This window comes from Lonchura striata, chromosome 9 (genome assembly GCF_050655825.1).
Source record: "Lonchura striata isolate lonStrDom1 chromosome 9, ASM5065582v1, whole genome shotgun sequence".
NCBI classification, from domain to species: Eukaryota; Metazoa; Chordata; class Aves; order Passeriformes; family Estrildidae; genus Lonchura; species Lonchura striata.
Genome location: NC_140711.1, coordinates 8529203 through 8548181, shown reverse-complemented (window position 1 = coordinate 8548181; position 18979 = coordinate 8529203). Strand labels below are relative to the sequence as shown.

Here is an 18979-nt window from a genome sequence, read left to right as displayed (position 1 = left end):
TTCTTCATACACATGGCCCATCTGCCACTCATTTCAAAGTAAGTCTACTTACAAAACAGGTGTAATTAAAGAAATACTTTAAAAAATACCTGTCCTTACAGTTCATAGTAGTTGTGTAAACTTTTGTCAGAACATGAAAATTTCACAGGGATAGCTTTAGTAGGGTATCAGCAGCATATTTAATCTAAATGTATGGTTCTGAGATAGATGCATGAAAATAATTTTCTAAAAATAAGAAATATAGCTTAAAATTACAGATCCTAATCTAAGTCTTTCCTCAATCTTGCGAAAACCAATCTTTTTCAGAGTAGGTTCACTAGAACACTGATTTTTTTTTTTTTTTTTCACTAAATTGATCCATTTTTTTCTGCTCTAAGAAAATCTGCGTGGTGAATGGCTTAGAGAATTGTTGTTAACTCACACATTGAGAATTACTTTTTTTCTAGAAAGAGCATAATTGTGCATTTAACCAATTTCAAGATGGCTTTTTATTTAGAGAGAACTTTACTTTTGCAGAAGTGCCCTGGCGGGACAGACTGCAAAGGAAACAGGGAGAGCTTCCTCCAGGTTGTTTTGCTAAGGAGTATTTTTCCCTTACAAGTCTTTCCCCTCCCTGTTGGCTCAAGGTCAACAGTGACTTTCCTGGCTTGCTTGAAGCACAGCAGTAATGAGAACACACTTCTGGAAATGTCTTTGTTGTCTGTTGCCCTTGGAACTTGTCCTTAAGGAGGGGGCTGTCCTTAAAAGCATGGAGGAGAGAAACATTCAGCCTTAGCTCAGTTTCTTTTCCTTGGATTCACAGATTGTGGAATGGGAGGCTGCATGCATTTCTTGGGCTTTCTGCAGGTTTGTGCCCTGTCCCCTGGCTTGCTGACCCTGCAGGGGTGTCACAGGGCAGGGGACAGGACAGCTGAGCTGCACCAGCCTTCGTGCTGCTCCTCAAGGTTTGCCCACCGCAGTTTCTCCAGTGTTTGATGTTAATTAAGACTTTGGTACATTGTCTTGAAGATTAGTTAATGCTGTCATTGTTTTAGAGCTGATTGCTAATGAAATTAACAGACATTAATTGCTGTGCTCTGAAATGAAACAATAATATGAAATTATGAACAATAATAGATATGAGCAATAAGAAATTAAATTAACACTAATAGAAATGGACAACAATAGATTTCCACATCAGCTTGGTTTTTGCAAGCATCTTTCCTGAGCTATAGTGCAAGATGGTACTAACTGGAGCTATCTTGCAGTTCTACTCAGTTTTAAAAGTCCACCATTTAATTAGAAATGGCTTAAGAGGCCCTAAAAATATATTTGAATTGTAGTCACATTCAGATACCTGTACCAAATATTAAGGGGTTTTTTGTTGTTTTTAATTTCCATGTTTCCAAAGCAACAATATTTCAATTTACAAGGTCTGTTGTCAGCAGGATGAATTATTGTAATCAATCTATCTTCCTACATAACATAACTTTCAAAAGCCTGCATTTTGCAAAATGGAAGTTGGTGCCTTATTTGGCTAAATGATGGTGTCATGGTTTGAAAGACAGGTGTCTGCCAAGGAAAGCAGGAGCCTCCCTTGGAATGGAAAACACAAACCCCCTCCCTCTGAATTATCGTCCTTTTGAAATAAAGGGGTTCTTGGGCAAAGATATGAGGATAGGAATAACAGTTCTTTACTAGGGTGTATAACATACAAACAAACACCAACAGCTCTGGCATTGACACCAGCCAGAACCAGGGTGTATAACACAGCAAACACCACAAGCACTGCAGTGACACCAGAACCGGGGCGTATAACACGGCAAAACCACAAGCACAGCAGTGACACCAGAACCGGGGTGTATAACACAGCAAACCCACCCGCACTGCAGTGACACCAGAACCGGGGTGTATAACACAGCAAACCCACACGCACCACAGTGACACCAGAACCGGGGTGTATAACACGGCAAACCCACCCGCACTGCAGTGACACCAGAACCGGGGTGTATAACACGGCAAACCCACCCGCACTGCAGTGACACCAGAACCGGGGTGTATAACACGGCAAACCCACCTGCACTGCAGTGACACCAGAACCGGGGCGTATAACACGGCAAACCCACCCGCACTGCAGTGACACCAGAACCGGGGTGTATAACACGGCAAACCCACCCGCACTGCAGTGACACCAGAACCGGGGTGTATAACACGGCAAACCCACCTGCACTGCAGTGACACCAGAACCGGGGCGTATAACACGGCAAACCCACCCGCACTGCAGTGACACCAGAACCGGGGTGTATAACACGGCAAACCCACCCGCACTGCAGTGACACCAGAACCGGGGTGTATAACACGGCAAACCCACCCGCACTGCAGTGACACCAGAACCAGGGCGTATAACACGGCAAACCCACCCGCCCTGCAGTGACACCAGAACCGGGGTGTATAACACGGCAAACCCACCCGCACTGCAGTGACACCGACCAGAACCGGGGTGTATAACACGGCAAACCCACCCGCACTGCAGTGACACCAGAGCCGCAGCCCCGGCCGCAGCCGCTCCCACCGCGGCGTTCCCTCGGGGCAGTTCCCGTCACGGCCGCCAGGGGCGCTGCCGCTCGCGGGCGGGCTCCCGGCGGGGCCGGGCCGAGCTCGGGGTGCCGCGCCCGGGCAGGGGGACGCGTCCCTCCTGTGCTGAGGGGGCTTTCAGCAGCTCCCGGCTCAGTGGCTGCTCTCCCAAGCAGGGGCTCACCCCGTGGCAGGAGAAGCAGCTCTGGCCGGGCTCTGGTGGGAGCAGCGCATGAGAGCCAGCGGCTGCCCCAGCGCCGTCCTTCACCTGCCCCATTCCCGCGGTCTCTGCCCCTCGGAGAGAAACTCCCAGATCAGAGAAATTGCAACCAGGTGCCCTCCTCCCCTGAGCCTGGTCACTTTTGTTCTTAAATACTCCGTCCCGTCGTTAGTATTTCTTAGAAACTTATGGGGAAAACAAAATCTACAAGTAAAAAGGAACAAAAGGAAAAGAAACCTAGCCCCCAATAAATGGGTATGTTGCGATTTTATGTTATGCATATATTTTGGCTACTTTTAAATTTCTTATGGCTCAAATTGGTCATAAAGGGCTCTACGCTTAATATTTTAAAATGCTTCCCAGCAGTGTTTCAATCTACTTTGCATCCTGGTTTCAAGGTTATGTAATTAAACCAGATCTTGAATTTATTTAATTTTCATAGATATGTTTAACATCTTCATTTTAGAAATCTCATAAAAAGATTATCATTTACTGAGGGATCAAAAACTTTTAATGTAATTTTGTTCGTAAAAGTGTAGTTTTTATTGGGCTTTTCCTTACCTGGAATTTTCCAGGCTGTAATTTTGGAGTTCTGTTTGTTGGTTGTTTTTGTTTTGAGGAGCATTATTGACACATTTTGATTAGTGAAAACACTTTTCCTGTAGTGAAAATCTGTAAATATATGCAGTTGAAATAACATTTTTAATTGTTGATTGAATTGTATTTAATTTTTTCGATTATCTGGATCCCCTGTATCAGGTGAAAAAACTGAGAATGTTCTCAAGAGTTCCTTATTCAAAGTCAAGCTCTTGAAACCCAGAGAGAGAAATGCATTCACAGGGAACTATGTCTCAAAAGCAAGGTTTTGAACATTCAATAGCAAACAAGCAATTATTTAAATAAGAAAACAAACACCTGCTCCTTAAAAGCTAAAGGCAAAGAGACTGCAATGCCCCCTGCCAGCCCCCAAGGCAGGCACACACTCCTGGGCAGACTGAGTCACCGAGTTTGTGACACACAGGCTCCCAGCTGAACAACACACTCCAGCTTACAGCATTCTCTTTAAATAGATGTGCTTTGCCTGCCTCTTTACTGAACGTGCCCTTTGTTGGTTTTGGGTTTTCTGTAGCATCCTCCTCCTTTCATCTCTTAGATTTTGAAAACATTTTCGACAGTGTGATGTATTAAAAAAAATTTCTGCATCCTGTAGGGGGGAATTTGTTTTTATTTTTTTAAACCTAATGAAATTGTAAAGGATCTTGTCAAGGTTGAGTTCTTTGTGTTGATCTAAAGAACTTGAGTTAAAAGCTTTTTGAAGTATGTGGCAACTGCATCAGCAATTTATATGGATGGGAGATCAGCTATATAATAAATAACTTGCTGCATATTTATGACTTCTGAAAACCTACTATCTTGTCCATTAAATAACTTTCTTTTAATTAAAAAAAGCCTCTAATTAAGCACGTGGTAATGTTATGGTGTGATTAAGGGAAGTTTCATTTGAGCTGGAATTCATTTATTTGCCAACATTTTGACAATATACAATTTAACTCCATCTCTGACTCAAGCTCTCTGCATGGCAGTAATGTTATTAGTTTAATGATAGAGCTGCTGAGTTACAATTCAGTGAGTGTGCAATTACAGAGCCCCCTGAGCAGCCTGTCCTCCTCCCTGCTCTGCTGGCAGAGATTCCTGGGAATGATGCCCTGGAGATGACACACATTGCACAGTTGTGGCTCACTTCAGCATCCCATAGTAACACATTCTGGGGGAGAGAGGCCTGTGCTCCCAAATGATTTCTGGAGGGAAGGATTGATCACTCCCCCCTACTCCATTGTATCAGGGTTTATCAGCAAAAGCTCAAGTCCTAAAATCTTGTCAGCAAAATCTCCCTCCACACCCTCAGCCATCGTCTCCTGTGACTGTGACTCAAGCTTTGCTTTGCTTTCTTCCTGCAGAGCTAGGGAAAGGGTATGGAGGCTCATTCTCCATCCAGCTCAGAATAGATGGGTGCTCAATGCCATTTCATGCTCCTCTGAGCTGCCTCGGGGGCTCTCGAGTGCCCAGAGGGCAGCGAGGCCCTTGTAGGGGGTGGCAGGGCTGGTTTTCCTCCCTGCTGCACTCCCCAGTCTGGCCGTGCAGGCTCCTGCTGGAGGCACCTGCCTGCTCCTGGGAGCTCATGGCCAAAACCACAGAGGATGTGCTGCTCACACAGCTCCTCAAACTGCCTCTGCTGTCCAGAGTTCTGCTGTGAATGTCATTGTTTCAAGTCATACTGAAACACTGATTTTGTGGTAAAGTACCCACATAGTAGAACTGTGAGCATCGTCTGAAATTTAGAAGTAACAGACATTCTCTTTTTACGTGTTTTGGGATTGGACTGATTGCTGCACGATATGAGAGGGAAAAAATTAATTTGACCCTCCTTCCAGGGTTTAATGTGAAACTTTGGTTTCCTAACCCATGATTGAAATAGTTGCCTTTAATGCTTCCTTGCATGAAAAATCTGCAGCAAAAGCAGTTGAACATATGATCTCCAGTAATACCTGAAATACATCATTTTGACTTGGTTTGTGCTCATGCTGTTCTGCCTACTGTGTGAAAACAAGGAGAGATGACAAGATGACAATTTTTTTTCCCTTTTTCTGAGCAAATAGGATAGTTTCTCCATATGTCTTTAAACTTAACATTTTAGGTCTCATGTCTTTTTTCATCAAATGTTCAGTCCTCCTTTTTTGGTACACCTGAAATAGACTGCAGCTTTGGTTGGTAAGGAAGGCAAGTGACTGTTCATAAGGGGTAAGAAAATGTCTTTCTGACAAAAACGTCATGGAAACTTGTTTTAACTGAAGAAAGCCCAGTTTGTATATGTATATAAATGCATTTATATTTATATTTTTTTTAGGTATCATCCTTCATGTACATGTCTGTATTTGTATGTCTGTTTTTTGTTTTGCATGTGGTGACAGCTAATGTAAGATATGAACGTGGCCTTGCTGGCTGAGAGGAGCTGTGAGTTTGGGCTGGGATAAAGTTAATTCTGTTCCCTGCACAATGTCGTGCTTCTCACTCCACCAGTGAGGAGACTTGGGGGTGCACAGGGATTGGAAGGAGACACGGCCAGGACAGCAACCCCAGCTGACCCCAGGGAATTTGTGTCATTCTGCTCAGTGTGTGAGGCTGGGGAAAGAAGGAAGGGGGGAACTTTTGCAGGGAAGGTGTTTGTCTTCCCAAGTGATTGTCACACACCCTGCTGTCCTCAGGGTAGCTGAACACCTGCCTGCCTATGGGAATGAAGAATGAATTCCTTGTTCTGCTTTGCTTGAATGTTTTGCTTTACCTTTTATACTGTCTTTATGTCACACCACAAATTCAGTTCTACTCTTCTGATTCTCTCCCCCATCTGACAGGGGCAGTGAGCAAGGGCTGTGTGGGGCTGAGTTGCTGGCAAGGGTTAAGCCATGACTGAGGGCATCTCACATGATGGCAGGACAGGGCAGAGCCACCTAAGTCAGCATCCTCTGTGGCACTGAACTGTGTCCTGCTCTGCTTAGATAAAAACTCAGCAAATGAGTTTTGGGAGTGTATTAGCATTTTTGGTATGGAGGTTTTTTAAGTGTTACTTTGTAGGCTTACAAAAATAGAAAGGGAGCCTGTAAGTAAGTCTCAGTTTTCCCCAAAGGCTTTGCAGAGTGAGTTTGCCTTTTTGGAAGGCAGCTCTGATGAAGCTTAGTATTTTGCATGTGTACAAGATGGGTTGTTTTTTTTTTCTGGCACTACAGGCACATTTGACTGCTGGAACATGGTGTAATTACCAGCTAAACTCTGAACTTGGGCACTGAACAACACAACATTGCTGTTACATATCCTCTTTCTTGTCAGCTCTTCTGTCATATGACAGAATTGGAAAGAATTTACTGTTTGAACACACATTTTTCTGGACAGAACAATCTGCAACTGTAGATATTAAATGTTCCATTACATACCATGTATACAGAACACATAAGACATTTTATAATATATTTTGGAGTATACCCTGAGAATGTAGTTCATTATTAGAGCTAAACAATGACTTTGTTTCCCTTAAAGATGTTTTCTGATAAGTCTGATTAAAAGAAAGAAAAATAAAAGTTCTCTCTAAGTGAAAATAGTTGAAGTACTTGGAGTTCAGCATTGTGAAATCCGTAGGATTATTATTAATGTAGATGCAAACCAGTCAGTTTATCAAATGAAAGGAGCTCTTGGCATATCCTGTTTCACGTACTGACTGCACTTCCTGGTGTCACCAAGTGAGGTATGTGACAGCACTCCTTCCCACAAGGCTGTTCTCCTGTTAAAATCTTTGGATCATGGCATCTAGGAAGAAATTAATTACAAGTGATTACCTACAAGTACTTGTAGGTAGAAATGCTGTGTTGCAGGCTGTGTGTTGGTCCAAGTAACTGGATGGATGAAAAAAAATTAGAGTTTATGAAGTCCTTGTTTAACTCTCAGCACAGAAAAACCTTAACTTTTCTAGTTCTGCTCTCCACAGTTTGCATTGAGTGTACTTTTTTCCCAGTGAATTCAAGGAAACTCAAACTGTTAACTTGAGGATGGTGTTTGTAACATGGAGTTGGTCTCAAGCTAAATGCAGGCTTAAATTTGAAAAGCAGGCTCAACTTAGAGACAGGATATACACTAGCATTAATTCCTTAGAAAATCAGGTTCTTATAGTGGAAATTCTGCCTGACTCAGCTACGTGGATATGAACAGACTGTTTGATTGATGACAATGTATAACTCCAAAGGTGAAAAACAAAGATATCTCCAGCTGCACACACACTTCATTTTCATTTTTTGAGGGCTGGAGCTCTGCTGTGATAGAAAGATAAAAGAAATCCTATTTTATGTCAAGGTTTAAGGTGCCTTTACGCCCAAATTGAAGATATCACAGAGGACTCTATATTAGCCCTGAATAGTTTTGTTGTTGTTTTTTTTAGTCTTTCTCTAAACAAATTAACATAATCATGTTTGATTTCTTTTTTTTTTTTAAGTTGCACTGTGTTTTCTCTGTGCTGATATGGTAGTTACACATTTCTAAATTGGCTCATCTTGATAAAATTCAAAATTCACATGCTTCCTGAATAAAAGCTCTCCTCAGAGTGAAGCTTTTCCTCTCCTCATCCTTGTTCTTCCATGTCCTGCTGTACTGGTGTCATAATTCAACCCCAGCTGGTGCCTGAGCCCCACACAGCTCACTCCCTTGTCAGATGTGGGGGGGATAATGGGAAGAGTAAAAGGGCCAAAATTCAGGAGCTGAGATCAAGACAGTTCAACAGGTAAAGCAAAGCAAAACTAGGAATGCATTCATGGCTTCCCCTGGGTGCAGTGCTCAGCCATCCCCAGGACAGGGCTCCAGCAGGGTAAGGGTGACGTGGGACAGCACCACCATCACTGGGAACATTCCCTCCTCCCCCAGCTTTTCCAGGATCAGCTGTCCCAGCTGTGTCTCCCCCAGTCCTTTTGCACCCCCACCCCACTCACTGCTGGGCTGAGCAGCAGAAGAGCCCTGCCTGTGTAGTCACTGCTCAGCAGCAACAAAAACAGCCCTGCATTCTCTACACTGCTCGAGCACAAATCCAAACTACAGCCCTGAACAAGCTACTCTGAAGAAAATTAACTCTATCCCAGCCAAAACCAGCACAACTTGTGGGAGCAGCTGTTACTACAATACCACCTTCTCCCCCAGCTGGCAGGCAGATGGGCTAATCCACAAAGAGCCACTATTTGTTCATGGATCAATTTTCAGAGTCTAAAGTGAACAACTGACAACCTTTCCAAAGATGCTGAACATGTCTGTGCCTGGGCAATGTTTCACAAAACAAGAAAAGTCTTTCAAGGCTTTTAAATATTCACTTTCTGTCTCTCTCAGAATAGGAAGAAAGACAGACCACAGTAATTTTTTTAAAAATTATGAGGTTGTTTTGTGTACCCAAATATGCACGTGCTCTGCCTTTTTAAATTTAATTCTATTTTTCAAGAGAGAAAATATTACAAAAAGAAAAAGAAGGGCTTTTCTCTCTTAGATAGCAGCAACTGCAGTAGTTTAAGTATTTTATGAATTTGGCAAGGATTGTGCCTGATCCAGAAGACTGATATGCTTTCTTGTATTGAGCTATGATGTCTTTGAGTTTTTTGGTTTTCCTGCTGACATTCCTGCTCTTTATTTAAATATTTGGGCTTTATAGCCTGTTGAGTCACTATATCCTTGCTGTTTAAAATAAGATGTAAAACATTTTATCCTTTTTTTTTCAGTTTGTAGAAAACCACAAGATGGGCTAGAAGTAACCTTGTTCTTTCATAGTTTAGATAGCAGTGTGATGTATGCCTGAGTATACCTGACACTGTGTAAACTGCACATAAACCATCATAGGAAAAAGCTCTATTGGAGGGCAGCGTGTTACTTTATGAATCCTATTTTAAATCAATCATAAAAGATTGGAAGACAAGTGAATTATTTCTGAGCGTGTCAAATGAGATTATTTGTTTTCTTTGTCTGCTCAGCCCTGAGTTTCTCTTGCAGAAGTCAGCCAGTGAGCTCTGTCTCCCCTGATAAGCAATAAGCCAGAGCAGAGTCTGGCTGCAGCCCGTGTTGTTTTCCTTCACAGAGGTGGCACCTCTCTGGTAAGCCTCGTACATCATCCCAGGTAGGGCTGTTCAGAGACAGTATTAACAGTGGCTTGCTGTCCTGTAGGGCCACTCTTTTCACTTCACAGCCCGGGACGTCCCAGGAATTGCAGCAGCTTTGACAGAGCAGTGGAAGTGCTCTCCTGGCCCCTGCCCATTGTGTGCTTTTCACCTTTGTTCACCATCTGTCCTTGCTGGGGCTGACGCTGCCATCTGAGGCTGCCTCCCCCATGCTCTGATGAGCTGCTTATGGCACCCACAAAAAACCCCCTCCCTAACCCAGAGACAAACAGGGGCCTTTGTAAGGCACACACTTCCCTATCCCCATGGTGCTTTTGTGTGTGCACCCTTCCCAACAGCCTTTTGTGTGTTCAGAGCCCAGATGGTTGCCTGCAGACACAGCCTTTAGCAGAAGAATCATATTCTAATTGTCTAATGGACAATAAACAGTACTGACTTAGCTTCTGAGGTGAATTGGATGTCTTCAAGTGGAAGAAACAAGATCTCCTGGGGAAAATTGCTGAAGATATGTATCACTGTAAATCTCAAACTCGGAAGGGAGGGAAGCTGAATAAATTAAAATTCCTTATGGGGTTTGCTGAGGAAACAAGCACTGCAGAAATTGAAGATTAAACCCTAGAAAATATAGAATTAGTAGAGTGTCTCTTATATCCTGCTTTCCAGATTATTGCAGCTAAGTAACTAATATAGCCTTTTTATCTATGTTCTGAATTCACATGGGCCGTATTTGATACCTGGGATGCTTAGCAGTTTAATTTTACTGAAACAAAATTATTTTGAGAAGACTTTACAGTTGCTAGAGCACTCCCAGAAATTTCCAGTGGCAGCAACTGAAAACCTTTGAGGCTATCTTCCTTCTTTTCTGCCCTTCAAATAAAGGAACAGAAAAATGTGACACATCCTGGAGTTTCAGATGTTGGTAGTCAGTCTGAGCAAAAAAAGAGTCCACACTGATATTAGTCAGGCTTAAATGTTAACTTTGAGTAAGTATTCTAGGGTTGGAAAACAAACTTGTAGGGTTTTATGTTGGGTTTGATTTTTTTTTTTAGTTGTTTTTTAACGGGATGGAAAATGTGTTAATGTAAATTTTTTTAGCTCTCCAAGGCATGTTGCTAGGACATGTTTTTCTAATACCTAAACAGAGATTTTTAATCTTTTTAGAAGTAGTAATTATCACCTAACTTTTTAACATACAAAGTAAGATTATGAAATAGTAAAAGGCTTAGATTTACTAATGGTTCCAGATTATTATATATACAAGTATATTTTTAAAACCCTCTAAATCAAACGTGATTGTCTGGAATGTGCTGAGGAACAGCAATAGTGTATTTTTATAGGAAGGATTTGAATAAGTCCATCTTTGATACAGCTTCCATAAGTTTTGGAAAATGCAGGATTTTTCTTCCAGAAGGAAGGCAGAATGCAGGATAAACTGTGGCACTTCAGAAAAAAAGGATCTTTTGTGGACCTACCTCTTCATTTGTTTGACAATTGTATGTTGAAATCTCGTGGAAGTTACCCACTAAGCAGCTTAGGAAAGCAGTTTTGAAACGAAAGCAGTTTTGAAACAAAAGCAGTCTGTTTCAGTTTAAAATTTTCTGGGCACTATATATGAAAAATATGTTAGTATTATTTACATTTCCAGAAATACATAGTGGGGAAATCTGGGTGACAGACCTACCCACATGAGCTCATGACAGGATTTGAAAAAGCAGCTGATGTGCTACGATTGCAGCTATGATTCTGCACACCCAAATTGCCTCTGATCCAAAGTATGCACCTTGTGGCTTTCCACAACTAATTATTTTGGGATGTTGCATTCACATTAAAAGAAAAAAGGAAAGACCATTGCAACCACTTCTTGCTAACTATTGACTCAAAACTTTCCTGTGGGAAAAGGAAAAAACCTATTCTTTCACTGGCTCAATGGACAAGAACCAATATTATCAATAACAGAAGTATCAACAACATCTGAGTTTGCCTCATGTGTGTAGTAGCTGAGGTAACAAAATAAATGCACAGGGACCAAATGTAGCCAGGGAGGTTGGATCAGCCATGATTTAATTTAAATCAAGGTGAGATACTACTGATGTATCAAAGAGACTTAAATGAGCTAATGAGGACCCACTTGCACCCCAAGCTTGTCAGTATGTCCTGTCCTTTAGCAAAACAACCACATTATGTTCCAGTGTCAGCAGTCTTTTATACTGCCCTGGGTTTAGGTGTTGTTGTATCAGCCATTGTCCCAGAGTCTGTATCCATCTCTTCTGACTGAAAAATCTGTGTTTAATTTTTCTCTTGACATCCACATTCCTGCAGTTGCATGTCATTCCTGCAATGTACTGAAGGCAGCGTGATGCAGTAATACCACTTGAAATTAAAGCTAGTGCAAGATATGATTACAGTTATTATTAGAGTTCAAAGCAGAGACCACAGAGCTTGGGATGTGAATTAGTCATAAGTCAGGTTCTGATGGGCTTTGTGGCACTCTAAGGACTTAAAGGGTCTGATGTAGTTTCAAAGCAAGTTTTAAACAAATGCCTGTATGACCTGGACTGGAGGAGCCAGCAGGAGGCACAGGCTCTCTGGGCTTCCCAAACAGGAACTGCCACTTCAGAGACCATGCTCAGACAGAGACTTCTGTGTTTGAATTTAACCACTGGAATTTGCTCCTTAGGTTATGCAGAACCCAAAATAAGTAAGAAGAATGAGTTTTGGATTGTTTTCAGTACTATAATAATGATTTCCATTGTTTACCAAGTGACTCTGTTGCATCCTCTGAGATATCCCTACCCTGTTTACTGCTGGCCCAGGCCAGGGAGTCATTTCAGTATTTAAGGGAAAACCCTTCCCTAAAAACCTTGTACTCTCCTGTTTCTGTGTTGGTGGAAACTTATGGTTGTCTTTGTCCAATGAAATTTTGGCTAAGAGAAAAACTTGAATCCATAGAGAAAGAAACCAACTCATGGTCCTCGAGACCATGAGCTCTGATGGAGATAACACAGCAGGAAAATGAAGGGGAAGTTGAGCTGCTTTCTTCTTACCTGGGAGTATTGTGTATGTATAGTCTGAGTTTTTTCCCCCTCTTTTCTGATGTGTTTGGGAAAGGGACTTGACTATGTTATATGAAGTACATGGTAAGCTTTGGAGACACATCTGACAGTACAGGTAGCTCTGCTTTTGAATAGATGACTTCTGACATTTTTAAATACTCTACTTTTGAATTAAGTATTTCTGAATGCCATCCTTATTTGTCAAATGCAGTATGCAGGATCTTTATCCTCAGTTAAGAATCTTTGAACTAAGGAAACATTTAGGCAAGTGCTGATTTCCTAATCTCTGTGGGGTTTTGTCGTTTGCTTGTAGGGGGATGAACTCTAAGAAGGTAAATTCTAACTTCTGCCCAATGGCCTAGGGAAGCAGATCTTGGTTCCAGCAGCAATTTGTCAGTTCATTAAGAGATGCAGTATCCTGGCTTCTTGGGTAATGGTTTTGCTAGGTCCAAGGAGCAGCGGTAAGGTCTGACTTCATGGCTACCAGGATATGGCCAGGTCAGAATGGAAGCACCCAGGTAGAGAAGCTCTGTCTAGACAGTGTTTAGAATGGCTGGAGCAAGGCAGAGGCTGCTGTGCTTCTCTGGGCACTTTCATACAAATGTCCAGCATTCATGGAAGCAGAGCTTTAGGACTGGAATACTTTTAAAGTTTAAATATCTCGTGTGAGAATTTTGTGGGCTTTAGACTACTATAGTTAAGGTCACATCTTCGTATGTGGATATGTAAAATGCATGGAAATATAGATTTTCATAAAAACTTCCAACTTTGGCTTCTCTGTAGTATTGCTGTACTTAAGAGGGCTGATAGAAATAATATGCATTACTTAAGCTCCATAAATGGAAATTATGGTGCAATGAAATACAGTTCTTTACAATCCATAAACCTCAGATGTGTATTTGTTTTGTCATATGGATTTCTAGGGCTTTGTCCACACTGTCCATCAACTTATAAACTTTTCTTTGTGGCCTCCCTCAACTCTCCCCTCTGCCTTTATCTAGAGGTCACCCACAACTCCAGTCTGGAAGGAGGAGGAATCCCAGGGATGTAGATACACAACATATAGCAGTGCCTAAACAGCCTTGTGCTGCAAGTTCCTCCTGCCTGTGCTGGGAGACAGCTCTGTCTGGAAAGCTGGGCAGCTGCAGGGCAGCTTGGAATGTCAGCAGAGGAGCTCAGCCTGCTACTAAAAACCAGAGCAGATGCAGCCACCCCAAGTACCAGAGTGCCCAGAAACCAGGTGGGTAAAATATTAGTGATGTGATGAGTTATTTAGATGGATCACAGGATCAGGACTCAGTACTTTCTTGTGTGTGTGTAGGAAATGTTTCCTAATTGCTTCTGAGTGGAGTTGAGGGTGTAGGAAAGTTCACCATGCAATAATGTGGAACTTACCTTGAAGGTGAGTGTGTAGGGAAAGAATGAATTTGGGCAGTTACATTTTTTTGGCCTGTTTGCTATCAGATGCAAAGATGCAGCTTCAAATTATGAGCTTCATGTGAGACACAAGCAGAAAGCAGTTTACCATCTTCTTGATCTAAATTGAATTTCTTTTCCCTTGCTTTTTCTTGACTGCACTTACTGGGCAACAGTGAACAAGTTTTACTCTCAGCTCTCTGCCCATCAATTCCAAGTGACTGGAGAGGCAGAAGATTTCTCACCTGGCCCTCACCACCTAACCATGGTGTTTGTTAGTCAAGCATCAAGTGTGTTATTCTCAAGATTTCCTTTCTGACTGTGATTTTTGTTTTGTGAGGTAATGTGTGGAAGATTTTGGGGAATGTGAGTAATACACAGTGCTTATGACACAGCCTGGGTTCTGCCCTTTGTGATGCACAGCTCCAGGAACTGTACCAAATGGTTCATTTTGTTGACTTTGTGTCAGAGAGTTTATCTTGAAAGGTTTGTAATGTTACACAAACATGTGCCTCTTCCTCCTCTCCCCAGGTATTTTATGGGATCAGCTCAAAAGAATGAGCTGTATCTGTACCATGCTCAAGTGTGCTTTAAAATCATGTTAGTATTTTAACAGGTGATTGTTTCCTAGTCTTTTACATTCTCCTCTATATACAAATAGCATGTTTTAGCCCTCATTAATCAAAATGACACTTTCTGCACCCTCAAGTGTTTTCACATTTGCACATGAAGCGTGTTCCCAAAACTCTGTGCTGCCTGATTGATCTCTGCATTGTGCACTTTTCAGACCTATGTGTCTAAAGCTGGCTGGAAAGATACAAAGCTTAACTTCTATGTGATTTCTTTAATCTCTTTTTGTAGAATTAGTATTACAAACCATGTAGACGGTCTTTCCAACTTTGCTTTTGCATCAAGCCTGGCACAGGCACAAAGGACCACATCCCATCTTACACTGGGACACGCACTGCTGGCTGCCAAAAGAAGTGTGAGGAGACACTGCTGTTTTGGGAAAGGGTGTAAGAGAAATAAGGCTGTTAAAAACTGAGGAAAGCCAAACATCCTCCAAGGCACAGACTTCCCCCACTGACTGTTCAGACATGGCTCATTCTAGGGCTCCTCTTCTCAGTGAGTGCCACAGAACAGACATTCACTAGTGGCCACATCCAAGAGGAGGATTTACATTCAGTAACTTGTCTGCTGCTAAGAGCACAGATGACTACTCATGTCCATGTATGTATATATAAACCAGACAAAGACTGCCTGAGGGAAAGGGAAGCAGCAGAAAGCCTTTCCAAGGCATAAAGAACTGTGGAGTAAATAGAAAACTCACATTCATCCTGTGTTTTATACTTACTCTACATCCCAAAGGCTGTGGGGATGGGTCTCTGCAGGGCCTGGAGAGAAACTGGAGTTTAATACTCTCTTTAAAATATTTCGTTTGGGTTCAGGAGTGTCTGACCCCTGGAGGCACCACTAGGTCCCCACAGAAGAGGTGCTGCCATTGTCTGACACTTTTTCTGCCCACATGGCATGTGTGAAACATAGCCAGCTTTACAGCAACTCATATGGAGGATTTATTGACTGAAGACTCTCAAAGAATTTGCAGAATTTCCTTTCAATTTTTTTTTATGGTCTGAGCATGGATATTTCTCTTGTCTGGCTCAGTTCTTTCCTAAAAGTTTGTCTGGACATTTTAGTAAAAGAAATAAAAATACTATAAAAATAAGCATCAGCATGAAAACGGAGGGGGGGAAAAGTTTTGTCCTCTACATTGCCAGAAGTATAGAGTGTAGGTAGAACGGCAGAATTTGAGGAAAAATACTTACTAATCAGTGAGGTTTTCCTCACGTTTCTGAATTGTTATTTTCTTGTCCTAATCGAGACAGTTATTTTATGTTACCTTTCAGGTCTAAGGTCTCTCTAAGAGAAGATAATCTAGTTCCGGGGTGAAAAATGCACAGCTTGAGCAGAAGCAGCATGTAACATTTCTTGTCTTGAGTGCCGACCCAAGTACTGCATACGTGAGAGAATACATGTGTGTCAGCCTATGCTGGTGTTCCTAGGGGGCAGAGGGGAGGGAGGGCGATTTAGGGCTGAGCTTATTAGGGTTAGAAACCACAGCTTTTCAGGTAGTTATTTACTGATATTAATGAGCAGTGATCGAAGCACTTGCCTTACGACTATTTTGTAACTTGCACTGGTTTGACGGGACTTGCCTTGCCTGTAGCCTTCTGAAGCTCACCTAAGAGTGTGGGGCTGGTTTTGGCAGCCAAAAGTATAATTGGAGTTTCAGCCGCACGTATCTGGCTTACAGAGCCCGGATAACGCAAAGCTCCCGGCAGCCCCAAGGACGCGTGTGCCGAGTTTTCACGGCGGTGCCCGTGCGCGGCACTAATCCCGCGTGCGATCCCGCCCGGCTCCGGCTCTGCCTCGCACACCATGGGCCGCCCGCAGGGACTCGCCAGCAGGACTTCGGGCGCCTCCCTGTTGCTTCCCCTTGCGAGCGGCACGCCGGAAGATGCTGCTGTCCTTTGCCGGAGGTGCGAAGCCGCTGGCGGTGGCCCGTAGGGCGGTGGCGATGCGGACGGCGGCGAGACGCGGTGCTGCCAAAGTTTGCCGCTGCCCGAGGGCGACTTTCACGCGTGAGCGGCGGGGCCGGCCCGGCGCGTTCCGGCCGCGCCGCGCTCTGCGGGCGCCGGAGCCGCGCCGCGTCCGCGGGGGCCGGGCCGGGGGGAAGGGGCGTTGCCATCTGCTGTTAATTCCGCGGTCATTGGATTAGTAACCAGCGGTGATGAGATCAGCGGGATCGGCTTTCGCGAGGGGGCACGGCGCTCCCCAGCTGTGCCGGCTCTCGCATGAGGCGGCGGCGGGCAGCGCAGGGGGAGGCAGCGCGCACAAAGCCCGGTAGCCGCCGCAGGCCGCCGCCCCCGGGCAGGGCTCCCGGGCGGCCCGGCCGCCCCGAGCCCGCGGCGCCCGCCTCGCTCCGAGCCGCTCCCCCGGCCGCCCCGGCTCCTCTCGCCTCCCCGGGGCAGCCGCCGGCAGCGGGGAGCAGCCTCTGCTGGGCGGGCGCGCTCCGGGCGGGGGGCACGGGCTCCGAGCCTGGCCAGCTCCGCCACGGCGGCTCCCGAGTTTGTTTACTCGTGCTTCGCGTCTCGTCCCCGGTATCTGCTCTCTGCCGGCATAGCGGATCGGTGGCGGTGCCGTGCTGGGGGTTTATGGTAAGTTTGCAATGGGCGAATCCCACAGTTAGTGGGAATTCGGTGTTTTGTTGCACAGTATGTAAAGACGCGTTTGTAGGGGGGGGTGTCTTGTTTGGTTTTTTAGTAGTGCTGGGTTTTAAGCTGTCGTTTGAAGAAATATACTTGCGAACCGTTTTCTGCTTTATAACGAAGTGGTTTACAGAATAAATTAGTTTCTTGAGCTATGTAAGAGATGTTGATTAACTGGAGATCTACGTTTCTCAGAAACTGAATGTGTTTCACTTGCGCTGCCGGACGCAAACGCTTTCGCCTCATGATTGCCATGCTAATGTTTTACAGTGGTTACTTGGTGCTTTTTCGGGCAGTAAAAGCCAGACGTCAGTTCAGGTGTTTAGACTAATCTGAAATATTAAACTATCTTCTCCGTAAGAGTATGAGGGAAGCTGAACCTTCGTCAAGACAAACCTGAATTTGTATGCGAGACTTGAGTTTCAACAAAGAAAGGTATTGACTGAATTTGCCCCCACATTACTGCTCGGAGCCAGGCAGTGGGTTTGCTGTGGCTGTTGGGAAGCTGTTCCTGCCGAGGGACCGAGGGCAGGGGAGCTGAACGCTGCCCTCGCCGCCCCATTCGTTCCTGGAGGGGCTCGGGCGTTGATGTGGCAGCGTCCGTGCTGGCAGCGAGTCATTTGTATTTCTTTGTGCCTAGGACTTGGAGTGTAGACTGCTACGGGGTGGAAAGTGTCCTATATAGAGAGATGGCCAGCTACCACTTCAGCTGCTGGTTTGATGCTGGCTACAGCCCTTCGGTGCTTAAGTCATACCTGATATTTTCACAGTGCTCTGTTTGCCTTCCGGTGACAGAAGCAATCCCTGATAAGATATCTCCACGCTGCAAAAGAGCTTATCAGGAGAAAAAAAGCAATCCCAGAGAGCTGATGCTTGTGGCTGAAACTGGCCTGACTTGTGCAGTGTATCTCGAAGGATGCTACATTTTTAATGCTGTTTCTGTAACTAAAGCAGCCCGTCAGGGACGTGAATATCAAATTGCTGTTAGATTATTTGGTGCTGCTGACAGAGAAATGCCAGATACTGTACATTCTCCTAACAACAAGCGGAAGTTTTATAACTGGCCTTAGTCATGTAAGTCTGGTTTCCTTGGTAGCTAATGTGCCTCGGTGTCTTGCTGCTGACTCCGGATGTCCTTGGATGACCGTCCTGTGCTTCGGTGACCCTGCCAGGGCTGAAGGGAGACTCGGTACTTCCCTGCATCACCAGGATGAGAAAACTTCCCAGCTCCGTGCCTTCCTGAGGCCCTCATGTGGGTGTTGCTCTGGAAGTACACACCGGTGCTGCTGGGCTCCGAGAGCCCTGTCTCGCTCCCATCCCATCGGCCTGTTTGTCTTTGCAAATGTCACTGCAGCCAGCTCTGAAGCACCGGGCTTCCTGCTCAACAGGCTCTGGGGCTCGGGACTCAGAAAGCAGTGCCACCTTTTTGCGAGGAGCTTTTCAGAGTTGTGAGGCTTCTGAGGTTGTTTTTGTTGGTTTTGGGGGTGTTGTTTGGGTTGGTTTGTTTGTTTTTGGAGGGGTTGTTAATAGTTGGGTTTTTGTTTTGATTTGGGTATTTGGGGTTTGTTTTAGGAGAAGCATAACCCCCCATGAGAAGTACTAATTGGGTATCTTGTTTCTTGAAAGAACAGATTTTTATGATTCTTGGTTTGACCAAATTACAGTAATCTTTATGGCTCGTGTTTGTGCATCATGTGAATTTCTGAATGATGGGACATCTCTCCCATGACTTCACAAACAAGTCATTAACTTGTCATGCTTCATTGTTGCTGTGCAAAC

The 18979-nt window shown here is 44.2% G+C and overlaps 1 protein-coding gene across 12 annotated transcripts in view; it reads left to right on the top strand.

Annotated features, from left to right (window-relative positions):
• The window catches only part of SPSB4 (splA/ryanodine receptor domain and SOCS box containing 4), a 118881-nt gene that overhangs the window by 6587 nt on the left and 93315 nt on the right, over positions 1 to 18979 (top strand). For 4 of the 12 annotated variants that reach the window (XM_085587103.1, XM_085587106.1, XM_085587105.1 and 1 more), the window contains exon 1: positions 16893 to 17149. The exons of 1 other annotated variant lie outside the window; for it this stretch is intronic. The gene's annotated coding sequence lies outside the window, so the exon portion shown is untranslated. Of the gene's footprint in view, positions 1 to 16035; positions 16472 to 16892; positions 17150 to 18979 lie in introns of those variants that run through there. 7 more of the 12 variants (XR_014957168.1, XR_014957169.1, XM_085587110.1 and 4 more) reach the window with 6 other exon arrangements.